General features: G+C 45.2%; 1 protein-coding gene and 1 non-coding gene across 2 annotated transcripts in view; one reads left to right on the forward strand and one right to left on the reverse strand.

Annotated features, from left to right (window-relative positions):
* Positions 1-20,266, reverse strand: part of LOC124803236 (zinc finger CCCH domain-containing protein 13-like) — a 331,812-nt gene that overhangs the window by 206,048 nt on the left and 105,498 nt on the right. The window lies entirely within an intron of this gene.
* Positions 15,822-15,896, forward strand: Trnas-cga. The gene has a single exon. It is a non-coding gene; the product is annotated as a tRNA-Ser (tRNA).

Raw genomic sequence — 20,266 nt, forward strand, 5'->3', positions numbered from 1 at the left:
CGCGATCTAGCATAGTTTGCGTTGGTATGAAACTTCTTGGCAAATAAAAACTGTTTCTCGAACCGAGAATCAAACATGGGACCTTTGCCGGTGGAACACTTGTCCGTGAAAGGCAAAGGTGTCGAGTTCGAGTCTCGTTCCGGCACACAGTTTTAATCTACCAGCAAGTTTCGAGCCAACCATTTATCCAGAACCATATGTGAGGTACCTGAATAAACTTAAAACCTATTTTCGACTTCTCAGGTCTGACAAGAACCCAAAAGAAATCTTGCACCAACACGACAGTGCATACCATTTTTTTATATTTCACTAATTACTTATTTAGAGACCTGTTGCGTATCATTTTAATAACAGGTAGTATATTTAACAATTTTTCATGCAATAACATAAATTATTTCATATTTCTAGCAAATATTATTTTCAGCAATAAAAATGAAAATTATCATAAAAACGGAGGGTGTTAAATAACAATGTTAGTGATCTGTTGAAATTAAAGAAGTTTAAAGATGTTGGGCAAGATCAAAGATGAGTTGCAGATAGGGCACCAAAGTTCAGCAGGGGTTGGGAAAAGGGGGGGGGGGGTTGCGGAAAGAAAGACACGTGTTGTTACTAAGCTATGTGCCTGCTTCCACTGTACGTGTTTTACGTGACTAAGTACAATAACCTGTCACGGCTTATGGACTAGGTGATTTAATGAAGGAAGCTGCCAACATCTTCACCGTCTGTATCGTTGCTTTGATCAGTTTCGCCATCTTCTTCTGAGGTGTCTCTCACGGTGACTGTTATTCCTGCGTCTCATCTCAGATCTAATAAAGTCTTAGATTAGAACGCGAGTTGCCTCCTTCACCCTATAGCCCACATCTGGTGCACTCGCATCTGTTTGGACCATTTAAAGATTCTCTAAGTTGGACACACTTTGAAGATGACCATGCAGTGAAACGAGCACAGGACAAGACTTTTTACCAGCAGCGGAAACATGCTCTTACACAACGCCGATGTAAGGACATAGAACTTGACGGAGACTATGTAGAAAAACAGTACACGTAAAAGAAATGCTGGTTGATAAGGCAAATTCTGCGGCGCAAGCCCGTGTCCGGGCTATTAGCCTGACTGTAGGTAGAGTGCAGTCTTTTTCACTGTGGCACTAGCAGGGGGAGGGTGGCAGGCCCACCACCCCGGAGTTGATTGTCGCCAAATTCTAACCCTTAAGAATAAATACGTTCTGAGAAAAATTGCGGGGCATTACTTATTGATCGACCCCCACAATCTAATGTTGTGTATGGTGCGCCGGGAAAACAACTGCTTAAGAGCCTCTGTGTTCACTGTAATTACTCCAATCTTACCTTCGCGGTCCTTATGGAAGCGATTTGTAGAGGACTGCAATATGTTTCTAGATTTCTCGCTAAATACTGGTTCTTGAAACTTTGTAGGCAGGCTTTTCCAGAATGATTGAGGCATATCTGCAAGCACCTGTCACTTTGGATTTTTCAGCATTCTGTGGATGAAACATATCTGTGAGCGTATTTCCTGCTCTTCTATGTATACGTTCGGTATCACGTGTTAGTCCTATCTGATAATGATCTCACGTACTTCAACAGCTTTCTAGGAGAAAGTTTTGCATCACCCCGGTTCACAGAACTCCTGAAGATAGACGTGGTCTGTGGGCACTGTATCACAGACACAGTCCCTTTGACTGTGCAGAAATGTCACTAATCCGCCCAAAAATGTAAAAAACCATGCAGTAGCAGCGCCTATTATACGGAGGGGTTCAGACAGCCGATCAGTTCCAGGAAGAGGTCTCAACAAGAGAAGTGTGAAGCCGACTCGGATTGAACCAAAGCGACGTCGTTCGGACATGGAGGAGATACAGAGGGGCAGGAAGTGTCGATGACATGGCTAGCTCAGACTGTCAAAGGGCTACTACTGCAGTGGATGACCGCTACCTACGGATTATGGCTCGGAGGAACCCTGACAGCAACGCCACCATGTTGAATAACGCTTTTCGTGCAGCCACAGGACGTCGTGTTACGACTCAAACTGTGCGCAATAGGCTGTATGATGCGCAACATCAGTCCCGGCGTCCATGGCGAGGTCCATCTTTGCAACCACGACACTATGCAGCGCGGTACAGATCGGCCCAACGACATGCCGAATGGACCACACAGGATTGACATCGCGTTCTCTTCACCGACGAGTTTAGCATATCCCTTCAATCAGACAATCGTCGGAGACGTGTTTGGAGGCAACTCCATCAGGCTGAACGTCTTAGACACTCATGGTCGTTCTCCTGTGAGTCTAGTTTTTCGAATCCGACGCAAAACTGACATTTAATTGTAACGTTACGACCATGCTAACGACGATGGAACACACAAATTGCGTCGCGATTCAACACATCGTCCTCCAGCCGACTTGCCTCCAAGCTGTCCAGAGAGTGCAGCAAGGTTGGGGTTCCCTGCTGTATTGCGGTGGCATTATGTGGGGCCGACGTACGCTGCTCGTAGTCATGGAAGGCCCCGTAACGGCTGTACGATACGTGAATGCCATCCTCCGACTGGTAGTGCAACAATATCGGCAGAAAATTGGCGAGGAATTCGTCTCCATGGAGACAATTCGCGCCTCCATAGAGTGGGCAGCATGTTCTCCAGTCATGAACTCTATCGAACATGCCTGGGACAGATTGAAAAGGGCTGTTTATGGACGACGTGACCCACCAACCACTGTGAGGGATCCACGCTGAATCGCCATTGAGGAGTGGGACAATCTGGAGCAACAGTGTCTTGATGGACTTGTGGATAGTATGCCACGACGAGTACAGGCATGCATCAATGCAAGAGGATGTGCTACTGTGTATTAGAGGTAACGGTGTATACGGCAATCTGAACCACTATCTCTGAAGGTCTCGTTGTATGGTGGTACAACATGGTTTTCATGAGCAATAAAAGGGGTGGAAATGATGTTTATGTTGATCTCTATTCCAATTTTCTGTACATGTTCCGGAACCCTCGGAACAGAGGTGATGCAAAACTTTTTTTTGATGTGTGTATATTAACTTTTTCTCTGAGATTCTACAACAGATGGAAGTCAAAGATAGTGGACGGTATAATTTGCACAAATACGGGTAAGTTAGGAACTCATGCTGATCAGCAAGCTGCCTCGTGGAGTTTGTATCAACTTCCGTAGACCTTCATTAAGAATCACTACAGTATCGACAACACTTTAACATGCAGTTTCATTACGACGACTTATTTTCTTCCGTGCCTACTTGCATCATTACAGTCACGGAACAAGGACACTACTTTGGAAAGCTTTAACAGCCCAACCAGTCACAACATGTAATGAGCATTCCACTGATGGCACCGTCCCTCCCGTAGACGGAGCACCAGAGCTAAGCAATGTCGTTTCGACCGCATTCCCGTCACATCATCCTCGGCACCCCGCCAGGTTTTTAAGCCTGCGAGGGCGGGCGGCCGCGCCCTGCTGACGGTGCTGGAATGTTGGGCCGACACCTCACCGGAAGGTCGCGCGCCCGCCCGGCCTTCGGAACGCATTACGTAAACTGTTTGCCTTCCACGGGCGCCTCTTTGACAAGTGCTCGCTAAACGCCGAACGCGTGCTGCAACAACACGCCTCCATTTTCCGGTAACGCGTGCGTCTCGGCGCCTTCGCCGACGGCGACCATTTCTGCCTCGTACCACAGGTCCATAGACGGCGTATGTTCGACAAGGAAGGAAGCTTAACGTTTAACGTCACGTCGTCGCTACGAACGATGATCTTTCTTAATTCGAAATGGGTGGTGGAAGGGATTACGGCACGTCTGTGGTTCGAAACAGGAAAGCATGGAGAACAGAAATCTGGATAAATGGTACGTAAATTTCAACTCTGGTTTCTCCTAAATACGTATGTATATCTCGAAGTAACTAATAGGCTCTCACACGGTACAAAACAGGAAAGCACAGAAGTTTTGACAGATGGTACAGACCCACTGTCTTAGCCTACTCAACCATATTACGCAGTTCCATATGTTATGATAGAGGAACAAACACTGGTAGCAGTTACTTCTGTAAAATATCTGGGAGTATGCATGCGGAACGATTTGAAGTGAATTGATCATATAAAATTAATTGTTGGTAAGGCGGGTGCCAGGTTGAGATTCATTGGGGGAGTCCTTAGAAAATGTAGTCCATCAACAAAAGAGGTGGCTTACAAAACACTCGTTCGACCTATTCTTGAGTATTGCTCATTTCGTACCAGGTCGGGTTGACAGAGGAGATAGAGAAGATCCAAAGAAGAAACGGCGCATTTCGTCACAGGGTTATTTGGTAAGCGTGATAGCGTTACGGAGATGTTTAGGAAACCCAAGTGGCAAACTCTGCAGGAGAGGCGCTCTACATTGCGGTGTAGCTTGCTGTCCAGGTTTCGAGAGGGTACGTTTCTGGATGAGGTATCGAATATATTGCTTCCCCCTTCTTATACCTCCCGAGGAGATTACGAATGTAAAATTAGAGAGATTCCAGCGCGCACGGAGGCTTTCCGGCAGTCGTTCTTCCCGCGAACCATACGCGACTGGAACAGGAAAGGAAGATAATGACAGTGGCACGTAAAGTGCCCTCCGCCACACACCGTTGGGTGGCTTGCGGAGTATAAATGTAGATGTAGATGTAGATTGTGTAATAGTTACATTTAAAAGTGCAATGCAGGATGCCCAGCTCCTTGCCGAAAGCTCAATGTAATTTTTAATAATAATGATGCCAGTGATTATGCTATTATGAAGCTTTGAAATCTGATCTTACATTTTACATCAAAAGACATGGTACCGTAAAAGTGCTAGACGTAGACTAAATTTACGGCCAAACAGCTGTCCAAGAGTTTTGCAATGTCCTCGACTATTTGTACACTTTTGCCACAAGCGTTGCTCCATTGATGTTGGGTTTCAAGGTAACTGTGGGTTACGGTTTGTTGGCATAAACTTTCCCCTTCAGATACCGCTTCTAGAAATAATCTGTCAGTGTTAGATCACGACGAGGCGTGACATAGCCACTGTGAAGGTGACTGCGATCCAGTGTTACGAAACTGCCATTTCAGTGATCGAAAATATTTATTTATTCAGCTACCGGTTTCGATCAACTGATCTGTCTGCATGTATTTGACCGGGAAAGCAGTTAAAATAGGTAGCCATAAGTGGTATTGTTACGTGGATTAAAATCATGGTAAAATAGTAGCCACACATGTCCCTGATATTAATGGACGTTTGCGGTTTCTATTCCTGAACAAATAAGAACTTGCGATCAATGACTGTCGTGTCATTTGCAAGAATTTCGATGTCATATCAATTCAGGGAAGCAAACAACGTAGTTACGGAGGAACGTTATGAAAGATGATTTGTGTTTCTGCTGTGCTGACTCGTAATATGTAAGACGTGTCTCCGTGTTGCTGGAATCTAGTTTCTTCTTTGTTTTCCCCAGTGTTAATCCTTTCTAGTACTGGTTCCACTTTTTCAGGATTTTTCAAATTTCATTTTGTTGTTTATTTTTTGATGACCTTCCTGACGCAACGTTAGTCTAGATAACAGACGGGGGGGGGGGGGGGGGGGGGGCAGACGAATGCACCATTTGTCTGTAAATTGTGTAAACTTACTGCGTTTTTTGTTCCTGAATCGTATTCACTGAGGAGAAATTTGTGGTAACCCAGTAATTGCCTAAAAGAACGTTGGAAACCACCTAAAAACCACACTCATGCTGGCTACTGTACCAACCCACGGATGTTAATTCACTGCGCTGACTCGACTTACTCCCGTGTCTTGCAAGCTAGCGCGCAGTGCATTACGTTATATGAGCAGGTCAGTCTGAGAGCTGTTTAACTATTGTAATTTGTGTGTGTCCAACTATAGTGTGATTTCACTCAAAACAGCGACTGGACGACAAAGTTGGGACTCATGCATTGTGTCGCGTCCGGAGTGTGGGTTTTGCCAGGGACTGGGGGCCAGGGGTTCCTGCTGAAGGGAATTCAGCCGGTTGACCGAAGTGAAAGGAAGACTTGATTTTCTGACTTAAATTCCGTGAACTACGCGTACAGCGTGGTGAGAAACAGTCTGAAAAGCTTGTAAGGGTGTTACAGGGTTGATTGTGCTGAGAAATAATTGTTAAGAAAAAAATTCGATACGTTGCGCCGTTTCCGAGTTGCTTAGCGTTGAAATTTAGCTAACCAAGCAGTTGTGCGTGTAAGTTCAAACGGTCCGCCGGATATAATTATTATCCGTCGTTTTCATAGCGCAAATGTTTTTGAGAGGCTGAGTAGCGAGGATAGGGATCTTTTCCCTACATGGTTACGAACTGTATCTTAAGCACCTCATTGACTTCTGCCCCACTCTTAACTCTGTCCTTACTTTAGTTACTTTCAGTATTATCTCGAAGACTTGGTTTTTCGTCGTGGACAGGACTATCAAGCAAGTTTAGCGCAGAGTATCATGGTTTCTCTTCATATATATATCCGAACCTGCTGAATAAAATCGGCTGTGTTCTTTTTAGAGAAACCGTTCCAGCATTTGTGTTGCGCGATCTAGAAAAACTTTAGAAAACCTGAAACTGGGTTGCCGTACAGGGATTTGAATCGGCGTCCTCTCTTAGTATAGTACAGTTTTTTTGCGTGTTCCACTGATCATATTCGTGACAATTTACAGTGTAGAACGTGACAGTAGGTTTACAATTAATATTTATATACACTATCCGTCCAGAGTTTACATCACCTATCACAACTATGGATTTGTGGTTGAAACAGGGATTTCGTTTTGAATGTTTCCGTCACATCCCCGTTCTGATAATAAAACAAGTGTATATATAAGACTACGCCCTTTTGTTGTATATTTGACTGGCTGTTCATACAGACGGGCGCTGATGAGTATCCACAACAACACTGCAAACACTGAATTCCTTTTGCCTAAGACATTTGTATTCGAACAGGTCCTATTTGTTCAGTTATCTATTTAGCAATCAGTTCGCATTAGTTTACAGTACAGCATGTGCACCTAGCAGTATGTTTGTATATCTGATTACGTCCTAATGTGACGGAAGCAGGAGACTGGAATTGAAAAACGTACTGTAGCTGTAGCTCCGCACCTGGAAAACAACTCTATTAGGATAGTGGCAACAGAAGGTAGCGTAGCCCAACATATAGTGCCAGTGCAAATGTTTCGCGATCTGGAACACACCGAATAACACTATACAGGGAAAATCAGTACGTATGTGTACAGAGTAAACGTCAGAGAACTAGTACTCCACCCGAAATTCGCGAGGGAGTATATTCGAGCTGCTCCAATCTCTATCACAACAGTGGAACGCCGTATTCGTGAACGGAGTTTAAAGGGCCAAAAGACCTTTATTGAGCACACAAAATAAAGTTAAAAGATTGCAAGGGACACAGCAACATAAGAAGTGGAGTATACAGCAATGGTGCAAGGTGTTTTTCACGGACTAATGTTTGTTCGAGGATTTCGTGGAGAACGTATGAAAAAAACAGTGTGTGACGCAAACCGTGAAGCACGGTAGAATGTCGATCATGGTTCGGGAATGTTTTGCGGGTGATAAGGTCAGTGATCCAGAGAAAATTAGTGGAACATCAAAGGAGGAAGGATATCACAGGATACCGATCAACAATACAGTTCCATATGACTACAGACTTACTGCTCGTGGGTTGTTCTACACCAGGACAATGATCCCACACGTCCTTCTGACTTGTGCAGAGGGTATGTCAATAGAAAAGAGCAATACGGGAATGTGAAGGATTTAATTTGGCCAAGTCAGTCACCTGACTTAAATCCCATTGAAGTCCCGATGGAGACCAGAAAACTGAGGTAATCTAATGATGACGATCTATGGAAAAATTTTACAGCCGTATTGGGCTGCAATATCTGCAAAAATACTACAAAATCTTATCCCCAGAATGCCAACGTTTGTACAGGTGTTCTGAGGGCAAAGAGCGGACACTTTGAAGAGGCTAAAATCTGAACGATAACGTATTTTACGTAATAAAAGAGAGAGAAAATATTTATTTTGTTCGTCTGGCTATTTTGTGCAATGTGTTTGCACATCGAAATAAAGTACATAGTTTTTATCATGGAGGATGGAAAACGTTTGACCGGTGGTGTAGCCGGGTTTTTTAAAATCTTATTGTACACACATAGTATCTACTTAGAAAGTAATTTATTGAGTAAAAGCAGTTGTCAAGCGTAAATGATTTAAATCAGGTGATAAAACTTTCGTTTTCTCCAGCAGTTTAATGTACAAAAGGAAATGGTCAAATATTCTTATGGTTGCATACTTCGCTCCCTTCCGTGCAAGAGCAAAGTTGAGTTCTTGACAGTGGACGCTAATTTTGCTCCTAGCGTTATATTTATGTACGAAAGTTTATTTTCAAATTGTGTCTGATTCTTCACAACAGATTTCATTATAGAGTAAGCGTATTGTGAAACTGTTGTTAGTATGTCAGTTTTTTAAACAGTTGCCTGTATGAAGTTCTATGACTGACACTCCTTATCGGAAGTCTCTATGTAATGAATATTTCGGGTTTAAGTGTGGAATAATTTGGTGTGACATACACAGAAGAGCCACAGGAACTGGTACAGCTTCCTAATATCGTGAAGGGCTCCCTCGAAAACGCAGAAGTGCTGCAACACGACGTGGCATGGACTCGACTAACGTCTGTAGTGGTGGAGCGAAGTGACACCATGAATCCTGCAGAGCTGTCCATAAATCCGTAAGAGTACGAGGGGGCGGAGATCTCTTCTGAACAACACGTTGCAAGGTATCCCAGATATGCTCAATCGTGTTCATATCTGGGGGGTTTGGTGGCCAACGGAAGTGTGTAAACTCAAAAGACTGTTCCTTGACACACTCTGTAGCAATTCTGGACGTGTGAGGTGTCGTATTGTCCTGCTGGAATTGTCCAAGTCCGTCGGAATGCACAACGGACGTGAATGGATGTGGATGATCAGATAAGATGCTTACGTACGTGTCACCTGCCAGAGTCGTATCTAGACGTATCAGGGGTCGCGTATCACCATGAAACAAAACAGAATTCATCCTGAGTTTTTCAACTTTGCTATACTTTATGTATGACGTTCGTAAATTTTACGCTTTGCCATTGTCAAAAAACTTATGTTTGGAGATCTGACGGGTAGTTTTTGATATCAATGGTCGAGCGTGAGGTTACCTGGCGTAAAGTGAAAATGAACTACTGTCAGGTTTTCAGCCGGGTAGCTTCATCAAGAGTTCGCTGTGAGTGGTGCCTAATACTGTTTTCGTTGTCGTTGTTGTTTCCAGACTGAAGACTGATGAGATGTTGCTCTCTACGCTGTATATCCTGTGCAAGACTCTTCACCTCTCCCTAAATATTGCAATCGACATACACTTGAACCTGCATACAGCCTCGGCGAGCCTCTCAATTTTTACGCATCATCACACTTATCTCCGTTACCAAAGTAACTATTTCTTGGTGTTCCAGGATATGTACTATCAACCTATCGCTTCTTTTGGTCAAGTTGTGCATACATTTATTTTTTCGCCGATTCGCATCAGTATCTCTTGTTAAATAAGCAGTCTACAAAGTGATAATTTTTGAACTGTCTGAAATAAAATCGTCATAACTTCTGGATGGTTTGCGTTAGGACGTTCAAACTGCAGGCCGGGGGGCATGATGGGAATTAGTTTGATGCGAATATGGTTTGGTTTAGCAACGAAGCCGATTTTCATTTGGATAGGTTCGTCAATAAGCAAAATTTGCGCATTTGGGTGACTGAGAATCCGAATTTCGCAATCGAGACGTTCTCTTCACCCTCAATGGGTGATTGTGTGGTGTACTATGTCCAGTCACGCAATAATCGGTGTGATGTTCCTTGATGGCACGGTGACTACCTAACGGTACGTGAAGGTTTTGGAAGATGATTTCATCCCCATTCTCCGAAGTGACCCTGATTTCGACGAGATGTGGTTTATGCAAGATGGAGCTCGACCCCATCGAAGCAGGAGATTGATGTCCTGGAGGAGAACTTTGGGGACCGCATTCTGTCTCTGCGGTACCCACAGGCCACTGGCATTGGGTTAGATTGGCCGCCATATTCTCGGGATCTGAATACTTACGACTTCTTTTTGTAAGACTATATTGAAGACAAGTAGTACAGCAACGACCCCAAAACCATTGCCGAGCTGGAAACACTCATTTAGAAGGTCATCCACAGCATTGATGTTCCGACACTTCAGCGGGGCCACATCATCGCCAGTGATGGTAGTCACATCGAACATGTCATAAAACAAATCCGAATATGTGTAGTGACGTTTACATGTTGAACAAAGTGTGAGCACGCCTTAGTTTGTAACTAATTTACTTTTTTTTTGTATAGTTCAATAATTGTCACCCTGTACCTCTCTCATCGTCAGCATTCTTCTGAAGCATCACAAAAGCTTGTATTCTCTTCTCATGTGTACCGTTAGTCTCCCAATTTTCCGTTTCATATAATGTCACACTAAAGACAAATCTTTTTGAAAAGACTTCCTTACGCTTAAATTCATATTAGATGTTGATAAAATTTCTCTTTTTAGAAAAGCTTTTCTTACTACTGGTAGGCTGCATTTTATACCCCTTTCGTCCGCAATCGTTAGTTGTTTTGTTTGGCAAATAGCAGAACTTACTTCGCTACAGTTAGTGCCTCATTTTGTAATCGCCTGATTCCATTAGAAGGCATTCTGTGATCCTTGTTTTACTTTTGTTAATGTTCATGTTGTGACGCTAGGCCCCTACGAGCGGCGAGCGACACCACACAAGAGGGCACAATCGCTGGCCTTTTAAGAGGGTGGGAGGGGGGGGGGGGGAGGGCGTGGTCGCTTGGCAGCGCCCAGAGGCCAGAAGCGAGGAGTCGGCGGCTGTCCGCTGCGCCCACAGCTGACAGCACTCCTCGCGTATCTGTACAAAGCGATTCGCCGACAGACGTGTATGTCGAGGTAGCAGGTCAGGAGGCAGGCGAGTTTCACCAGAAGCACGCGGGGCGGTTGTCTGTGCTCGCTGCAAAAGTACGCGGCCGCCTAACGGACATTTTAAAACCGAAGACGCAATAAAAAGTACATCAAGCACCGTAGTAGTGTAAAAGATAAGCTTATCAGATTAAAGATCTTGTCGAGGCAGCGCAGTTGAGTTTACGTTAAATCTCGTAGCACAGTTAGTTTAAGAGCTACAGAGACATAAAATTAATAACTTCTTTTGTGCTGGCTGAACAACGCTGAGAGATGGCTCAAAAGAACCATAATTCAAGAATGAAATTTTCACCCTAGAGCGGAGTGTGCGCTGATATGAAACTTTCTGGCAGATTAAAACTGTGTGCCGGATCGAGACTCAAACTCGGGACCTTTGCCGTGCAAGGCAAAGGTCCCGAGTTCTAGTCTCGGTCCGGCACACATTTTTAATCTGCCAGGAAGCTTCAACCATAATTCAGTTTAGAGTGTTGACAGATTATCGAAAGTTCTCTATTTAAATTTGTGTGCTTTGGAACTTTTCCCGGGCCGACCGGGGTGGCCGAGCGATTCTAGACGCTACTGTCTGGAGCCACGCGGCCGCTACGGTCGCATGTTCGAATCCTGCCTCGGGCATGGATGTGTGTGATGTCCTTAGGTTAGTTAGGTTTAAGTAGTTCTAAGTTCTAGGGGACTGATGACCTCAGCAGTTAAGTCCCACAGTGCTCAGAGCCATTTGAACCATTTTTTTGAACTTTTCCCTATTTTGCAAGTAATTTTAGTAAAGAACATTATTAATGTTAATTATAAGTAAGATACTCGATGCAGCGTATAGAAGTGTGTGAAGAAATGGAAGAAGGGAAGCAAGAAGTTGCTATCGATATAAACACTGATCAGCTGGAACTTTATGATCACAAGCCCATTATCGATGTAAACCCGTACAAGCGATAGCAGCCTCACCCGGCGATGAATGACTGTTAGTCAGAGACACGCACGGTGCTTGTAGTATCAATGAGCGTGCTATTTGAGTTTGCCCGAAGGATGGATTGTGAAAGCCCGCAGGTTCGCCACAAAGATTTCGGAAACTACGCGGCTTGTCGGGTGTTCGAGAAGTGGCGTGATGAGTGTCTTCAGGACGTGGCGAAACAAGCTGACACCACGTAGTGGGGTTGGGAAGCGACCCCTCGTTACAGATGTCGGACATCGTGGGCTTGGCAGACTGGTAAAACACGACAAGTGGCGAACTGTGGCGGAGCTAACATCAGGCTTTAATGCTGGACAGAGTACCAGTGTATCTGAACACACAGTGCAACGAACACTCCTAACGATGGGCTTCCGCAGCCGACAACCCATGCATGTACCAATGTCAACATCATGACATCGGCAATTAAGATTGAAATGGGCACGTGACCATCGGCACTGGACTTTGGAGCAATGGCAGAGCGTTACATGGTCTGATGAATCCTGAAAGCTTCTTCATCACGCCGATGGGAGACCGCGAATACGTCGCCTTCCAGGGGAACAGCTCCTTGAGAACTGTATGGCGGGACGGAGAGAAGCTGGCGGCGGCTACATTGTGCTCGGTGTAACATTCACGTGAGCTTCCATGAGTCCAGTGGAGCTCGTGCAAGGCACCGTGACGGTCAAGGACTATCGTACACTGGTTGCAGACCACATACACCCCTTCATGACGACCACGTTTCTCGAAGGTAGTGGGATTTTTCAACAACAGAACGCGCAATGTCACAAGGCCACCAGTGTGATGAAGTGGTTCGAAGAGCACAGTGGCGAGTTCCAACTGATGAGCTAGCCGCCCAACTCTCCAGATCTGAACCTGACTGAACACGTCTGGGATGTGATTGAACGTGGCGTCAGAGCTCACCACCCCCTCCCCGGAAATTAAGGGGTGTGCAGATGTGGTGCCAACTCCCTTCACCGACCTACCAAGGCTGACTGCTTCCATGCCACAAAGCATCGCCGCTGATATCCGTCCCAAAGGTGGGCATACCAGCTGTTAAGTACGTGGTCATAATGTTCTGGCTAATCAGTATATGACTTATGTTTTCCTTGTATTAAGCTGACGAATCCTTGTAAAATGCTCCTTGCACAAATATGTTACTGACAGGAAATATTTGCGACAGTCAGCAAACGCAGCGGCATGTAAGCTAGCAGGGACTGTCACTTTACGTAGGCAGCTCTGGATTTAGAAATGTTACCAACTCTGAATGTTTTATGTGAAGGCGGGAATACGGAAGGAAATTAAACATTCGTGTGTTGATCAGTAGACATTTAAGCTGCATGCGACTCGGAATGTGATTGAGTTTGAGGAATTCATAAATGCAGTAGGTTTTATAAACTGTTTCATTCAAACAATATCTCTGTCATTGTATTTTGCTAAGAAAATACAACGCTGTTCCGAGACTTGATGGCTTTATGAGATTTCAGTGTACATGAAAGTAAAAGCACGCATCTTATCCCAGGGCCCTTAACAGGTATTTTGGAAACCCCCAAGGGAGCGCTAGAGACGCAGTGTTATGGCCTCTTTTCGAGATCCTGTCCCTTCCTGATCTCCCAAGTCCTTTGTGTCTCTAACAGAATTATGAAGTTATATTCAAGCCTTATAACTTTATTTTTTCTCCTTCAACTTTTCCAGATTTCTCCTTGGTTTCGTTAACATATCGCTCTATGTACGAATCGAATAACGTCGGTCATTGTCTCATACTCTTCTCAACTACTGTTTTCCTGGGAGCTCTTTGACTGTTATAACTCCAGTCTGGTTTCTGTACAAATTGTACACCCTGAATTTTATCTCTGGTACCTTTGGAATTTCAAATAGTGCTTTACTGACAAAAGCTTTTTCTAATGTTAATAATTCTGTAATGTGAGTTTTTTTTCAGTCTATCTTCTATGGTAAGTCGTAGCGCCACTATTGCCTCAGGTGTAACTAGACTAAGCAATAAAATTAAAGGATCACTTTTTCGAAACCCTATAATTATCTCCCACTGTGACGCATAAGTTTGAAATTTGGCTAAGAGGTGCCTACAGACCCCCTCCGTACTGGTGCAAAAGTGTCAACCTCATGATCGGAGACGCTCCAGACAACAAGGTTTCGACGCTTTGCCACAGCTCAGCAGTGCATGTGAGCTGTAAGGTGGGTTAACGACGTCGCATTGGCACTTAATTTCTCCACAATTCTGCCCAACGCCACTGTGGACCTGCTCCCCCAGAAGCCAGTGTAATGGAACCGGTCAGTGCTGCTACTTTTGCCACGTATTGTATAATACTCGCATTAAATTGAAGAGACGATCACACGGAATCAAAATTGTACCTTCGTGTTTAATGTTCAAAATGGTTCAAATGGTTCTGAGCACTATGGGACTGAACTTCTGAGGTCATCAGTCCCCTAGACTTAGAACTACTCAAACCTAACTAACCTAAGGACATCACACACATCCATGCCCGAGGCAGGATTCGAACCTGCGACCGCAGCGGTCGTGCGGTTCCACACTGAAGCGCCTATAGCCGCTCGGCCACTGCGGCCGGCCGTGTTTACTGTAATTCTGATAAAATTACTAAGTCTCCGGTAATGCATCGATCATGACAATGTATAGTCGAAATCTGATACTGGACTAGGCAACTACGATACGGAACAGAACTAGGCGCACACACTGGCGCCTACGAAACGATACGTTACAAAGACAAAAGTAAAATTTCACTTATATCGACACAGACAGCTTATCCGCTTGCCCTCGTATGTTCACAATGGACATATATACTCGGCAATCCAATGAACGGCGCGTGGCGGAGGTACCCCGTATTACTGCTAGTCATTTCCTTTCCTGTTCCACTTGCAAAAAGTAGAAGGGAGAAACGGCTGTCTATACGCCTTCGTATGAACCCTATTTTTTCATATCTTATCTTGGTGGTCCTTACATATGTTGGAGGCAGAAGAATCGTTCTGTAGTTCTTTTCAATGCCGGTTCTCTAAATTTCTCAATAGTGTTCCTCGAAAAGAATGTCGCCTTCTCTCCAGAGATTCCTATTTGAGTTGAGAAGCATCCACGTAACACTTCCCTGTCGTTCGAACAGGTCAGTAACAAATCTAGCAGCCCGCCTCTGAATTTCTTCGATTTCTTCTTATAATCCGACCTAGTACAGATCCCAGACACTTGAGCAGTACTCAAGAATAGGTCACACTAGCGCCCTGTATGCCGCTTCCTTTACAGGTGAATCACCTTCTCCTGAAATACTCCCAATTAAACATAGTTAACCATTCGCTTTCCGTTCCACAATTCTCACATCCCCGTTCCATTTCGTATCGCTTTGCTATATTACTTAAACGACGTGACTCTGTTTGCAGGACACTAATAATGGTGTATCCGAACATTACAGGTTTGCTTTTCCTACTCATCTACATTAACTTGTATTTTTGGCCATTTACAGCAAGCTGCCATTAGCCGGCCGCTTCAGTCTGGAAGCGCGCGACTGCTACTGTCGCAGGTTCGAATCCTGTCTCGGGCATGGATGTGTGTGATGTCCTTGGGTTAGATAGCTTTAAGTATCCAGAATGAGATTTTCACTCTGCAGCGGAGTGTGCGCTGATATGAAACTTCCTGGCAGATTAAAACTGTGTGCCGGACCGAGACTCGAACTCGGGACCTTTGCCTTTCGCGGGCAAGTGCTCTACCAACTGAGCACGATTCACGCCCCGTCGTCACTTCTTTACTTCTGCCAGTATCTCGTCTCCCACCTTCCAAACTTTACAGAAACTGTTCTGCGAGACGAGATACTGGTAGAAGTACAGCTGTGAGGACGGGGTGTGAGTCGTGCTTGGGTAGCTCAGTTGGTAGAGCGCTTGCCCGCGAAAGGCAAAGGTCCCGAGTTCGAGTCTCGGTCCGGCACACAGTTTTAATCTACCAGGAAGTTTCAGGTTTAAGTAGTTCTAAGTTCTGGGGGACTGATGACGTCAGATGTTAAGTCCCATAGTGCTCAGAGCTATTTGAACCAAGTTTTGTGGCGGTGTTCGTAGCGACAAACACTTGGCTGTAGAAATGGCTTACGAAGTCACCGCCACACTTTTAATAGCGGGCCGACCGGTCCGCTGGAACAGTAAACAGAAAGATGAAACCCCAAACACTCTGATTAAATAAAAGTCGGTACTTATCTTTATTGATGAAGATACAGAAACACAATAGTGAACTCGGTGTCTACAGAAATCTGTCTAGTTCGAGTCGGAGCGGCTAGGTCAGCGTCGGCTGACTACAAACAACAACTCTGCTGCGATGAACACACAACTGACTAGCAAGTACACAATTCGGTGGCGAGTATACAACTGAGCGGCGAATACAGAACTGTCCTAGCGCTCGCGACTCCAGCGCTTAAGAAGCCAGAAGCCAGCGGTGGCGCGCGCAGACTTGCGGCGATTTCCTGTATCGCTGGCGCTGCTTATACGGACGGCGTCCGGACTTTGATGCTGCCAACCTTTTGGCAGCGGGCTCGGTTGGCATTACTGGCTAGGACATAACACCAAGCTGCCATTCATCGCACCAACTAGAAATGTTGTCCAAGCCATCTCGTATTCTCCTACAGTCGCTCAGTTCCGAAACGTTACCGTACACCACTGCGCCATCAGTGAACAACCGCGGATTGCTGCCCTCCCTGTCTGCCAAATCATTAACGTATGTAGAGAATAGCAGTGGTCCTATCACAGTTCACTGGGGCACTGCTGGCGGTACCCTAGTCCCTGATTCTGTTCAGCCTTGTACTTTTTTAGCGCTCCTACCTGCTCGTACACAAATGCACGCTCGCGAACGGGAACACATAAACGCTGGAGAACAAAGACAGGGCTGCTGCTCCAGAGACGCAGAGGCGGGCGTCAGCGCGTTCGGCCGCGGTCACGGGCAGTAAACAGCGCGCTCCAGCCGCCGGTACAGTTACTCGCAGCGACCGAGTATGCGCGCAAGGACACCCACTGCAGCGGCCGCTGCTGCCGCTCTGCTGACGAAACGGACGCGGCAGTTTCTCTGCACGCACCTGCGCCGTGCACACCGATACATCCCACTGCCGACTGCTCCTAAGGCACCAACACCAGTTCTCTTCAACTACACCTACACTCCGTGAGCCACATTATGGTGTGTTCAAATGGTTCAAATGGCTCTGAGCACTATGGGACTTAACATCTGTGGTCATCAGTCCCCTAGAACTTAGAACTACTTAAACCTAACTAACCTAAGGACATCACACACATCCATGCCCGAGGCAGGATTCGAACCTGCGACCGTAGCAGTCGCGCAGTTCCGGACTGAGCGCCTTAACCGCGAGACCACCGCGGCCGGCATTATGGTGTGTGGCAGAGATCTCCGCCGTCATTCTCCTATTTTCCTGTTCCAGTCACGAATGGTGCGTTTGAAGAGTCGTGGTTGGTGATTATACATGATTTAAAGGGAAAGTTTTGCGAGATCCGTGTATTAAAATAGGTGGCGAGAATATCAAATGAAATAATGTGGCGCGTCCACTTTGACCAGAGACTTAGTTTTGACCAGCATATCGAGCAAGTCAATAACAAAACTTAATGACTATATAATAAGATAATCAGTATAGGGCAGAGGAGATTTAATCTCGCAACAGATATAATGAAATTATGTCATGACAATCTGCCTGTATCGATTGTGGGTTATGGAGCTACCCGCTGGGTCCACAGGCTTAGGGTGTTGAGACCAACCATGCCCCTGAGGAGGCGTTAAAGGAATATAATAATAACATCTACTGGAGCATTCGAGGCCACACTTACAGATTGGTTACGAAATGTCATGGGCCTATGCCCTATCGATCTCATAATCACACAAACGACGGCCACCTGTTGGATAAACGAACAAGAATTTACCAAAGTTGAACAGATAATGGGAAAGAGCATGTTAGAACATCAAAGAAATCGAGCGATTAGTATTCTAACTGTGGCAAAATGATTGGAGCCACTCAGAGACAGCCAGGAGAGTGTACAGTCTGTTACCTTCTACATCTACATTTATACTCCGCAAGCCACCCAACGGTGTGTGGCGGAGGGCACTTTACGTGCCACTGTCATTACCTCCCTTTCCTGTTCCAGTAGCTCATGGTTCGCGAGAAGAACGACTGCCGAAAGCCTCCGTGCGCGCTCGAATATCTCTAATTTTACATTCGTGATCTCCTCGGGAGGTATAAGTAGGGGGAAGTAATATATTCGATACCTCATTCAGAAACGAACCCTCTCGAGACCTGGGCAGCAAGCTACACTGCGATGCAGAGCGCCTCTCTTGCAGTCTGCCACTTGAGTTTCCTAAACATCTCCGTAACGCTATCACGCTTACCAAATAACCCTGTGACGAAACGCGCCGCTCTTCTTTGGATCTTCTCTATCTCCTCCGTCAACCCGACCTGGTACGGATCCCACACTGATGAGCAGTAGTCAAGTATAGGTCGAACGAGTGTTTTGTAAGCCAGCTCCTTTGTTGATAGCCTACATTTTCTAAGGACTCTCCCAATGAATCTCAACCTGGCACCCGCTTTACCAACAATTAATTTTATATGATCATTCCACTTTAAATCGTTCCGTACGCATACTCCCAGATATTTTACAGAAGTAACTGCTACCAGTGTTTGTTCCGCTATCATATAATCATACAATAAAGGATCCTCCTTTCTATGTATTCGCAATACATTACATTTGTCTATGTTAAGGGTCAGTTGCCACTCCCTGCAAAAAAATGGTTCAAATGGCTCTGAGCACTATGGGACTTAACATCTATGGTCATCAGTCCCCTAGAACTTAGAACTACTTAAACCTAACTAACCTAAGGACATCACACAACATCCAGTCATCACGAGGCAGAAAAAACCCTGACCCCGCCGGGAAGCGAGAACGCTACCGCACGACCACGAGCTGCGGACCCACTCCCTCCACCAAGTGCCTATCCGGTGCAGATGTTCCTGCATTTCGCTGCAATTTTCTAATGCTGCAACTTCTCTGTATACTACAGCATCATCCGCGAAAAGACGCATGGAACTTCCCACACTATCTACTAGGTCATTTATATATATTGTGAAAAGCAATGGTCCCATAACACTCCCCTGTGCCACGCCTTCCGGAGGTGAAAGGATTAAATTAAGTTGTATAATACCAACAAGAGGATTGGTACTGGGACAAATCCGGTGCATTTTCATAGTATTGGAGAAAGGCCAACACTACCCTGTAAATGTGGTGGAGACATTTGTACAGCTCAGCACTTTGTCTTCGCCTGTCCAACATAAGCAAAAGCTGCCTAATCTGAGAGGGAAGCCATAACCACCCAGAACATTCATCGTTTACTGCGTGATGTTGAGCAATTGAGTCATCTAATAAAGTTAGTTGATATTATATCGACCCACGTACAGAACAACTGTAGCGTTGTGACCATAGGTGAGAAAAGCCATGTGTGCTGTGTAGCAGACATTGGCCGCAAATCTAGTCAATATTAATAAAGAAAACATTGCGATCAAAAACATCATCAAGGGTTGATAGTCCTGGAAAACAAGTTTATTACTTATACAGTCTCGAGAAGGTGGAACACGTGTGTTGAGAGTGAGATAACCTTATACGAATCAGCGCAAGCTAAGGACAGGTAGAAAAAGATTCAGGACAGAATCTGATAGACATTTTGCCTCTTAGCCTTCTAAAACTTATCCATAGCTAATAATAATGATGATCCAGCGGTAAAAACAGTATGAGCACCTGTAAGTTAGTAATATAGTTTTGAAAGTCATAGAATCTTAATTATTTTGGATTGAAACAGTTGTTTGGCTAGATGGGACAACCCGCACACGTCCACGAGGTTAGGGGAAGGTAATGGCCCATCTTAAGTGTGCACGCAGGAAATGTTTGTTGGTTGGTTGGTTTGAGGAAGGAGACCAGACAGCGTGGTCATCGGTCTCATCGGATTAGGGAAGGATTGGGAAGGAAGTCGGCCGTGCCCTGCCAGAGGAACCATCCCGGCATTTGCCTGGAGTGATTTAGGGAAATCACGGAAAACCTAAATCAGGATGGCCGGATGCGGGAAGGAAATGTTTGTAAGAGTAGCATTGTCTACCAGTTTATAAGTGTTATATAAAAGTTGTAATGTCAGTTTACTAGAGGTCTGTTCTTTGTTAATCTAGATAACAGACCAATATGGTAAATGTAGATGTAGATGTTGTTGGTAAGGCTCCGTGCGAGTTCCAATCTATCTAATTTTACTTCCAAGATCTGTGACTACTCTAGG

This window comes from Schistocerca piceifrons, chromosome 6, assembly GCF_021461385.2.
Source record: "Schistocerca piceifrons isolate TAMUIC-IGC-003096 chromosome 6, iqSchPice1.1, whole genome shotgun sequence".
Classification (NCBI taxonomy): Eukaryota; Metazoa; Arthropoda; class Insecta; order Orthoptera; family Acrididae; genus Schistocerca; species Schistocerca piceifrons.